The following is an 11,999-nucleotide window of genomic DNA, read 5'->3' on the forward strand; positions in this document are numbered from 1 at the left end:
GGGAACAGTTAATTCCATGAGAATGTCTCACACTTCTTTCGCCATGAGGGCCTTGAATATCAATGCTCCCTGGAGAGAAGAGGAGTGAGTGGCCTTGTGTGGAGCAGAGCAACGCACTCGCTTCTCCTTCCTCCTGAGACAGAGGTGTGCTCTGAGCTTGCTGTCTTATCCAAAGCCAGAGGGGCAGGGAAGGTAGCAGCCACGGGGACTGCTTCTTCATCCATGTGCTTGTGACCACAGTGGATGATAAATCGGCATCGAGGCACAGGACCACTCTGCAGAGCAGGCCAGGCTCCCAGAGATCAGAGGGGACTCCGAGACAGAACTGGGCCCTCAACGCTTTCATCAAAGTTCAACTTTGTAAAGGTCTCCCACTGATTTCACTCTGTGCAGAAAACAGTCCAGCGTGTAAAGGCTCAGCTTACCCCTTTTATTTTTCCAGTAAAAATAACAAATGAACTTGAGAATGTGCTAATTCATACTAGCGTGAATCAGGAGCATCTCTACTAAGGTCAGAAAAATGCCCCAGGTCAGTTTGAAACCAGTATCACTAACATACAAAAACTAAAGAGAGACAGTTAGAGACTCACAGATCAATGCCTCACAGATGAACAATAAATGTTTCATTGCCTCCAGCAAACACTAAATCAGGCCCACAGTGCAAAAGGTCAAAAGATGTTTTTGTGAAATACTATAGACCTTGCCATTCCCACACTCTGAGGCTGATAGAAGTATCAGTTTTACTGTCATGTAAATGGCAACCAAGAAATATTTTGCCAGCTCAGGAACTACAGAGACTCTGTACGTACCGGCAGCATGAAGTTCATGCCTGCCTCACTACAGCACCCCACTTCTGTGGGGCACAATAGGGGGTACCTGGCTGTAAAGCTGGCCCAGCAGAGTGGACACGGGTTGCTTGTGCTCAACAATGTACATGCAGTTCCATGTGGAGTCATGTATATTGCATTTCACTGATTTATTTTAGCAACCCAAGTTTCCACATACTGATGTTAATGTTACAACAGAGAACAAGCATTTAGCACATCCCAAAATAGATGGATGAAGAAGAAAAAAATATTCACAGATTTCCTAGGCAGAGCCCATCTTTTTCCCATTGATGTCAGTGAGAAAAGTCCACTGGATTAAGGCCAAAGGGTGTCAATGCTGATAAATACACATTTAGGTTACAGCTATATTTATTTTTAAACTTAAATAAGGAAAATGTGCTCCCTGTGCAATTTCTTCCTGACTATTTCTAAGGTAATATATTTAAAACAAGTGCCTGAAGGTACTCTACTCCCCTGTGCATCAAGAGGACAGCATGTTACTGGCAGCAGTATATCCCAGTCTATGGGCAAATATTTCAAAGCTGATAATATTTCGATTCAGAGCTTTAGTTTAGTTCTGACAGTGGCAGGGAACATAAGCAGAGCTAAGGAACAGATACAAGACTGATCCAATGTTTCTGAACTTTGGTTCTTAAATTGGGCTCCTGAAGGTGTATTGAGGCAGTTAGTGCTGACCCTGCAAGACCAATGCAGTCTACCTTGGTCTACAGGAACACTCCAGCACAGGCTTACGAACACACACCAATAGCCTGAAATCACCAGTTTATACCACACAGGTTCCAGTTCAATATTCTGCAGGACAGGGCACCTAAAGAAACACCATCTGATTTTAAAAAAAACCCCTGACTTCTGATGATTGTGCTGCCGTGCAGATCCTGGGAGAAACTGGGGGTGACTGCAAACCAGAGCATTCCTCGCCCCAAGCCGCCTTGGCTGGACTGTACTGACAGAGGCTGCCTGAACATGGGTTTGGAGCTTTTCACTAAAGGTACCAGAATTGTCCAACTTTTCCTATGGAATGCTACCTCCAGAGGGAAAGTCATGGAGCTACAAAGAATTAATGTAGGTGTCTTTGAGCAAAGAGGGAAGTGTACATCCTAGGAACATTTGATTTGATCTGGTAACTTAAGAAAGCTCTACTGGAGCTGCATGACAAACCCAGCATTATCAATTTATCTTATTCAAACTATTGCTATGGAAAAAGAGAAGAGGAATAAATTTATACCTCACTTATATATGCTAAGTGCTTTGACTTTAAATTTCATCAGGTCACTTGCAAATATGAGAATGAAGAGGATCCTTTTTCTACTTTAAATATTTCACAACAAAAAACTGCAATGAAGTTGCTCATTTAAAAAAATAACATTATACACCATTTCCCACATTGTCATTGAAGCTGCTACAGAAATTTTTCACATACTGCTAGTTCAATTTTAGGTAAAAGAAATATGTGAACTATTCCTGGTATATTTTTTTCCTTTAAAAATATTTCAAATATATTTTAAAATATTTTTTCCTTTAAAATATATAATTATATATATCATTATATTTTAAAATATCATCTGTGTCTAAAAATATTAAAGGAATATTAAGTCAGCAGTTGCTTTGCACCAGATGCTGCTCTTTTAAAATCACTTGTCATTTTAAACACAAGATAAAGACCTTACAAAACTCCACTGAACATGGAAGGAAAAACAGTTTTCATTTTAAAGCTTGTATTTTGCTGAGGTATTTGAAAGGGTCAAATTGTGCGAAGGTCAAAACCTGCCCATTTTACTCATAAAAATGATAGTATCATCTTCAGAAGAACTACATCCAAAAGTGGACAGGCAAACATTTGTACCTCATACCACTTGAATCTTACTGAGAAGAAATTAATATTTCTTTTTGTTTCAAAATGATTAATTTGTTCCTTGAAATCAGTGGCAAAACTTCCAGCTTCAGTGTGAACAGTTTCAAGCTAGTGCACGTATCACTGTCTGGGGTAGTGTGCACACAGCAGTGCAAAGCCACGACATAAACTGCCTGCTGTGCCCTTTTGCTTGTGCTCTGCTCACCGACCTGTTTCTATCACTACCCCTTTGGATATGCCAGTCCCCTGAGCACAGCCACACTGAAGAAGCTCTCAGGCTTTACTGCTCACCTGATCTTGAAAATAAAAACCAGAAACTATCCCCATAATCATGCTGAAACATGAAACAACATTTCCAAAATGCGTGGCTGACACGGAGCCTGTGATAGCAAGAGGTGTCATGAAGGTCATTTTGCATAGCTTGCATATACCAGTCTTGGCTTGGCTAACAGTAGATAAAATGGACTTCGTACAGTCGGAGTGCAAATCTTTGACGACAGGATCTGCAGTAAGCCTGTGTGGGATGGAGATAATAGGCTTACCTGCCAAACATCATGGAGATCAACTCGGGAGCTGTAATACCTGAGTGTCTCCTTAAGCACTGCTTACTAATGCCTCTCAGCACGCCCTCCCTCTGCCTTTCACATCGCTTGGCTTCCAGTAAATCTGTTGAACATCCATGACTCCTGCTCCTTGGTCCATGCAGCATCCTCGCTTCTCAAAAGGTTTGTTGCACAACTGGGAATGCTGTTAAGTGAAGACCAATGGCTCTCCTTTCAATATTCGAGATTTCAAGGCTAATGAGGGAGAGAATGGACACTAGTGTAGTAAGAAAAGTCTTCAGATGACTGTCCTTTCCCGCCCAGGCCCCACCAGGAATTAGGAACAATTCTGACATAAAGTAACCTGGGCCAGTAGAAGGAACCCAGAAATTTCCCTGTGGACTCAGAAATCTAGCTTTTGCATACACAAACACTTCTGAATAAAGATCTTAACATTGTAAGCTTAATAGTGAAAACTGACATATCCTGTAACCACAGGATGATAGAAAACGTCAAGGTTTTCCCACTAATACAGTCAGCATGACATTGAAATCATGTTTTATGTCTATAACATCAATAACTTTTGTCTTCTATGTGCATCTTAGCAACATAAACAAGCGTGCTATTTTATGTAAGACTCAATGAATAACCCCAGATGCATCAACAGGGAGGCAAACACTGTACATGAAGAGAAGCTTTCCACTGTTTATTAAAAAAATAAATAAATTTAAAACTCTGACAGACAATACCCACTTAATCAGAAGATGGAGGGAGGTTGTGGTGGTGGTGGTGGTTTTTTGCTTGGAGTCCGATTCACTCAGAGGTCTGTGTCTCAGCACAGTCACTCAGTGTTGCAGGTCCATGGCTGTAAAAGCGGGGTCTCTCAGTCTCAAGGGACCAGAGCTGGAGATGATGGATAAAATCCTGGAACTGTTGAAACCTGAAATGCAGTCCTCTCCAACCCACCTGAACCGACCTTCAGCTGGTTTTTGGTCCAACAGCACCATCTGCTGGACAAGGCGTAAATTGCATTTAGACTCATAGAATGCATGGGGTTGGAAGGAACCTTTGAAGATCATCCAGTCCAACCCCTGCAGTGAGCAGGGTCACTTTACCAGATCAGGTTGCTCACAGCCCCATCAAGCCTGACCTTGAATATCTCCAGGGATGGGGCCTCCACCACCTGTCTGGGCAACTTGTGCCAGTGATCAACCACCCTCATGTTGAAAAACTCTTTCCTAATATCCAACCAAAATCGATCCTTTTCTAGTTTAAAGCCATTACCCCTCGTCCTATCACTACATGTCCTAGTGAACAGCTCTTCTCCAGATTTCTTATAGGCACCTTTAAGGTACTGAAAGGTCTTTGTAAGGTACCACCAGAGCCTTCTCTTCTCCAAGATGAACAACCTCAACTCTCTCAGACTATTTTCTGTTTCTTTCTGACATGGGCTTCGTGAATTCAATGTTCTGTTTTCTCATCTTTCTATATAATGGAAAGTTTGTTGGTGGGGAAACAGCAAAAAATATTCACAGTCTTCAGTGAGCACCCGGAGCCCCATACACTAGGAACAACAGGAAAAATACCCTGGAAAAAAAACAAGCTCCTCCCTACCAAGAGCCTTGTACAGAAACAGAGAGAAAATCTGTAGGAATAGTATGGGTGGTTTTTATTACTGCACAAATTTGGAGGTACCACTCCATTTTTCTTTGTTTTAAGTAAAAAAGATAGACAAAATGGGAGAAAAAAATTAAAGGCCTTTGATGGAATTGAATGGCCTGTGCTGCGAGCAAAGGTCTTGGAGGAGACAGGTTGTTAACCAGAAGGCAGATGGGTCAGATGCACAGTAACAGGAAATGACAGAAAGGCCATGATGTGATTCTCTGGTGGCCAAGTCCTTCTGTAGGGCACAAATCATCTCAGCCTGCACAGTAACACCACCTAACATCCAAGTGTAGAACAGGACAAACCGAGAAACAGCCTTGAACATTTGGAAAGACCATTTTAAGCCATGCAGAGGAAAGGTAAGCAAGTGTAGCAGTGACATACCTAAAGATCATCTTGCACTTTAGCCATGCAAAGATCCTTTCTTTCACATTGACGCTTTACTTCTGAATCCGAATACAAATGCATGTCACAGCCACGACTGAAAGACAAAAACTGGAGAAGCTGTATTTTATCTGAGGCTTGGGATCCATGCTCTGCAATGTCAGAAGGATCTGCATGGTTGACTGACAACCACTGTGCACAGAGCCCCGTGTACGACTGACTGTGGGGCCAGGCCGTGTTTTGTTCCAGTGACAATCCATCACATTCGGGAAAAAATGTCCTGTGAGACCCAGCTGGTGACCGGTTCTTACATGTGGTTCTGTTTGAAGACGGGGGCTTTGACTGACACTGTAGGGCAGACTATTGTGATCCTGCCACTTGCTAGAAAGAGTTTTTATTTTCAGTTGGTTGTTTCCAGAAGAGAGTCAGTGGGCCTACACTGGTGAAGCAATACCTTTGTGTTATTAATGCCTTTACTTGGTCTTATGCCACCTGTGGGTTCCTGAGGCTGGAGCCTAGACAGTCCATATGCCTGTCATACCAGTTGATTGCTGCTTGGTGCAGTGTAAGTGGAAACTACAGTATTGCAAGCAATAAGCACTATGTGTGCTTTTTTTTTTCAGACCACTGGAGGGCAGCATTTCTATGAAAAAGAGGACTTGGACATAGTACTTTTTTTTTTTCCTAAACTTTTATGACAAACTCCTCCTCGGTTCAGGTTCAGAGTATCGTTTCACACCAAGACAACTGAAATTAATGAGCTGAATTCCTATCTAGTGTAAATTCATCAATTTTACTGGTAGTTGACACAGTATAGGCACCCTTATCAGTTGGAATTATCACAGCAAGTCCAAACTCATGGCTTGCAATGATGCACTTCCATGTGAAAAACCACAGGCTTTTGTGCCTATATGTCAAGCTATCCCTCTGTTGCCTAAAGTTGGTTAGGAGAAAGACCATCTTAGAGCAAAGCATTTATACAACAGCTTCTAGGGGGAATCCTGTTCTTCAAACAGGGCACTTAATGCTCCCATTACAAATCTTACACAAATGTATGCAGGGAGGAACATGTGTCACACCGGTCACTTTGTTCCTTTAGGAGAGGAAGGACAGTATGTTCTGGGCACACATGCTCTTGAGGGCTGTCCTCTACAGAACTAGACACTTGAAGAAGTTTGCAGTTTAAAGCCAGCTGCACAAAACGTAGTCCCAAACATGCTTTTCAAAAGCTTCACAAATGCCAATTACATTAATTGATATGAAAAAAGCAACAAAGTAATGTGCCTAATTAGCAAAGCTAGAGATGGAGCCAGCCATTTGGTTTGAAGTACTTCCAAGAGAGATGTTAAATCCAATGGCCAGGGCAACTCTGGAAGAAATAAATTAACATGCTGGGTTAATGTTTCAAGCTCTGTGGGAGTAAACAGTGTGTGTGGTGAGGGGAAGCAAAGGTAGAAATATCACAGGGTGCTATTTTGTTTGTTTGTTTGCCAAGGACGCTTTAGCTTTTGCCATTTATTATTTTTCATGGTATTACTGAAAGTATGCAAGAAGACATAACTGTATTGGCATTGCGTCACTGGATTTCCTAAATTTATCTTTTCTTCAACTGTTAAATCTTAGCTCAAGGTCAAGAGAAACCACCATTTTGAGTGAATGAATGATGAGATAGACACATTCATGAAAAATACATTTGCAGTGTTCTTTTATCTTTAGTACTATGAGCAACCATAGCTTTAAGATTCCTCTCACCATAGGACTTTTCTAAGAAATAAGCTCTGGTGGCTTGTTCAGAGAATGTCCTGTACAAGTCTTTTGTTCCATAATAGTTGGGTTTTATAGCTAAGAACTGGCTGATAGCTGTCTGGTTCAAAATCTTAGATACCTGTCATTGCGTAAGCTCAGGCCATCACAAATTCCCAAGTTCCAGCAAGTACTGTAGCTTGAATCCTTTCCAATACCCATCTGTTGGCAGCTGTTTCCATCTGCTCCTTCCTGAAGAGTTCATCCCAGGCCCTAGGGAAGAGCAGGAAGATTGTCACGCACTGAATTGCTTGTTGTGAGCTGGCTGCTCATGTTTTACCTAAATATGTCATTTCGCCTCGTCTGCTCTCTGGCCTCTTTTTGCAGTAAGAATTCTGAGATCTGCTGTGCATCAAAGCCAAAAAGAAAGGTACTCCTGATACGTGGATGGCAAAACATTATTCCCTCTTTTAAGCACAAATAATTATTATTAAAAAGAGATGCAGAAAAGATTGACAGATCACTCTACTCACAGCTGCTAGGTATGGAGTGATGCCTACATGTATCTTTTTTTGAAGCAACATATCTTTGACATGTCTTTGCTTTGTGGTGAGTGAAGGCATAGGCCTTTCAAGCACTCCATGACCGTTACCTATAGCCTTTTTTGCTTTGTTTTGTGTTTTTGTTTGTTTTGTTTTGTTGTTTGTTTCATTTGGTTTGAGGGTTTTTTTTGTTTAGTTTGGGTTGGTTTGGGTTTCTTGTGGTAAACCACACAATGTAGAAAGTGAGAAAAAAAGCCCTGTATTTCCATATCTTCTGTTTTAGACACCAGTGGTTACATTTCCAGAATTCCAGCTGAATGTTTAGGAACTTTGGTTGGCTGAGCAGATGTCTATGCACATAAGGCAACTAATACATCCCATTGCTATTTATATACTTGTTAACTTGCTATCTAAAGACTAACCTTAATTGGTCAGAGTGAATGAAAATATTTTACTTTTTCTTAACCAAAATAATTAGGTTTTTATTTTCAGCTCTGAAAGTTTTAATTCATATTTTGATATACCATCTCTAGCCTGATTTCCAGCTGGACCAAATCCCCTTGAAATCTCTTGGGACTTGAATCAGATGTGGCTGAAAATGCAAACCTTCCTGCATAAACACTATTTTTTCTTCCAAAGTACCTCAAAGTACATCCCTAAATATAAGCAACATTCTACAGATGCTACTCAGTCTTAGCTGGAGAGGGGAGAAATAGAATCACAGAATCATAAAGTGGTTTGGGTTGGAAGGGACCTTAAAGCTCATCCAGTCCAACCCCTGCCATGGGCAGGGACACCTCCCACCAGACCAGGTTGCCCAAAGCCCTGTCCAACCTGGCCTTGAACACTGCCAGGGAGGGGGCATCCACGGCTTCCCTGGGCAACCTGTGCCAGTGTCTCATCACCCTCACAGGAAAGAATTTCTTCCTAATATCCAGTCTAAATCTACCCTCTTCCACCTTTAAACCATTCCCCCTCATCCTATCACTACCTGCCCTTGTAAAAAGTCCCTCCTTAGCTTTCCTGTAGGACCCCTTCAGGAACTGGAAGACTGCAATAAGGTGTCCCTGAACCCTTCTCTTCTCCAGGCTGAAAAGCTCCAACTCTTTCAGCCAGTCTTTGTAGGGGAGGTGCTCCAGCCCTCTGATCATCTTTGTGGCCTCCTCTGGATCTGCTCCAACAGCTCGATGTCCTTCTTATACTGGGGGTCCCAGAACTGGACGCAGCACTCCAGGTAGGGTCTCACCAGAGCAGAGTAGAGGGGCAGAATCCCCTCCCTCACCCTGCTGGCCACACTTCTTTTGATGCAGCCCAGGATGCTGTTGGCCTTCTGGCCTGCAAGCACACATTGCCGGCTCATGTTGAGTTTTTCATCGACCGACACCCCCAAGTCCTTCTCCTCAGACAAGCAATGCAACATAACATGAGAACAAAGCTGAAGAAGAATCCATTAGGAATCCACATGCAATCGTATGGGTTTTGTCCAAAGCAGAATTCTTTGTATTTGTGGGTATACAGGCAAAAACTCAGGCAAAAACACCTTTTAAGGGCTGTATAAGAATACACTCAGGAAAACAGAGTAATTTCATTGACTTCTCACAGCACTTTTTCTGTGGTGCACTGTTCTTTTGAGCATACATCTCTCTGCTTGGCTAGGAGATGAAGGGATTGAAAGCAGTCCTGCAGAGAGGGACTTGGGGGTACTGGTGGATGAAAAGCTGGACATGAGTCAACAATGTGTGCTCGCAGCCCAGAATGACAATCCTGGGCTGCATCAAAAGAAGCGGGTCCAGCAGGTCGAGGGAGATGATTCTGCCCCTCTGCTCCACTCTGGTAAGACCCGATCTGGAGTACTGCGTCCAGCTCTGGAGCCCTCAGCACAAGAAGGACATGGAACTGTTGAAGTGGGTCCAGAGGAGGGCCACAAAAATGCTCAGTGATGTAACACCTCTCCTATGAAGATGGCTGAGAGAGTTGAGGTTGCTCAGATTCAGACTAGATCTAAGGAAGAATTTTTTTATGATGAGGGTGCTGAATCACTGGAACAGGTTGCCCAGAAAGGTGGTACATGCTCCATCCCTAGAAACATTCAAGGTCAGGTTCAATGGGGCTCTGAGCAACCTGATGTAGTTGAAGTTGTCCCTGCTCTCTTATAGGAGAGAGATCCATCCTAGAGGCACAGAAAAGCTCAATTTCGCACGAGAATGGAGCATATCTGAAGGAAAAGCCACTTCTGATTTCTTGTTGGCTAACTCCAAACATCTTGTGTCACTGTGATCTCTCTCTGTTTCCTTGTTATTCCCCAACCCCTTCTACTTCTGGAATACCTAGAGGCAAGGAGTACAACTGCAGAACCTGGCAGAATTCACAGCTGAATCAGACTGAATCAGTAAACAATGACTAAAAGTGCCGTGCCTTAGGAACAAGCACATAACTCTGCTTCGTAAGCTAAGCTGTTTGAATACAAACCCGCTGTAGGTCTCATGTTTTAGCAGGAATCCCATGGTCTGGAGGGCTGGTACAACCTTTTTGCACCAAGACTCCTACAGAAGGCTTTCTCAGGTCCTGGAAACTGAGTATAGCATCTTCCTGTTCTCTGGAGTGCACAGACCATTATAGTACCTTCCAGAAAGGAAAGGCTGAGGACAAGCTAATAGAGGTGCCATCTTTTCACTATTTTCCCTGATCTAGCTCTCAGCACCTCCTTTAACTGCAGCAAAAGGCTGCTGTTAATGCTGAGCCACAGGCTCAGGCACACGCCAGGATCAGGAAATCTGCATCACCAAGCAGCTGGCCCAAGATTTGTAACCAAGGGTGGATTTTGCTTTCCATTCACTCACACTTACATTGTATAAATCCTGGTTATTTACAAAAAAAATGCAGCAGTTTCATCCTTAGTGCCAATTATTTACCTTACATCACTGGAACTATTATACTTTATATCTCTTCATATGCAGCATACAAAGAATTACTTAAGCAGGATTAAATGTCATATTTCATGGGACTGGCTGCGTAAATATTTACAAAGCTAGAGAACAGCAAAGGCATCTCAGAGTTATTGATTCATGTCAAATTTTAAGAAGCTGGGTTAATCAAGGGATTTAAGCAATGCTTTAAACCTTTGAGTCAGCATTGTTGAGATTTATTTGAACTACTCTTACCTTTCAACACTCAAAGTTTTACAAACGGTTTATAATGATAAAGATTTACAGGCCATTTTCCCATCTGGTTGTCTGAGAACATTTCAGTCAATATTGCAAGCTCAGAATAGGCTGGAGAAGTAATAACAGTTGTGGAAAGTGAATCATTCAATAAAAAGAAAGTTCTCACTTCAGTTTAAGAAAAAAAAAGAGAAGGAGAAAGAAATGTTCTAATTATTTTGATGTATTAGAGAAATAGTCCGTTGATAGATGAGCATTTATATTGTATAAAAAAGAGCATGTTCTGTACTCCTGAGTCAGAAACGGATCCTATTTTTTGTGTGTGTGGTTATATGAAAAATATATACTCCAGGTAATGAGAACTGCATGCCTTGTTCAAGAATAGCACCTCCTGTTCTGTATGCTGTATACAGTAAATGTAAAATACATATATCTGTATCTATGTGTTCGTGTCTGTTGCTATGCGATTTTAAATTGACTGTGATTTTAAAAGTGTAGTGACAGCATTAGTAGAGTTTTATTTTCAGAAAAAGCTGACTAGGTCAGTCTCAGAAAGTCAAGGACCTTTTAGGACTCCCCAAAACAAGTCATCTAATAAAATGAAGCCAAATCACTAGCCATTTCTGAAACTCTAGCTACAGTACATGATAGGAGCTAAATAGTTCAGATCTATGTGTGCTTGTGTACTCTTTTAGAAATGTAGATTTAGAGCCTTCAGGATGACTGCGCTCAGCTCATAGTAACACATATTTGGCAGCTTCCATAAACATGTTTTTGTTATGCATTGACATGAATCTTCCAACAGTATAAGTTGAATTTTCCTTGTCATCAGCTGCTTGTTTTGCTGGATCACGCCTAGATCAGCAAAAAGAAGACAAGAGACACATCTATACCCTTCCTATAACTACACGTTGTAACAAAGTGGCACATTAGCCAAGCTGTATACCTAGTTTCAGTTACATAAAGTAGATTTTGCTGTGATTTAGTCCCATGATTTCTTGAGAAACAATTATTTCTGGTTTGTGGAATGCCTCATCAAAGACAAATTCTGACACTTTTACTACAGCCTTGGCTAAAGTATGTATATAAATTCACACTGTTTCAGATTAATATATGTGCTCCAAGAGAAGCCCAACGCCTGACCCAGTCCAGCGATGTTCTGGACTCAAGGAGGTGCTGGGTGTAAGACAGACAACTGAAGAGTTGTTTGCAGAGTTTACTGCCCCTCTTGCCAGGAAGGGACAATCTTATCTTTTCCCTAC

Source organism: Mesitornis unicolor, unplaced genomic scaffold, assembly GCF_000695765.1.
Source record: "Mesitornis unicolor isolate BGI_N332 unplaced genomic scaffold, ASM69576v1 scaffold13756, whole genome shotgun sequence".
Lineage (NCBI taxonomy): Eukaryota > Metazoa > Chordata > Aves > Mesitornithiformes > Mesitornithidae > Mesitornis > Mesitornis unicolor.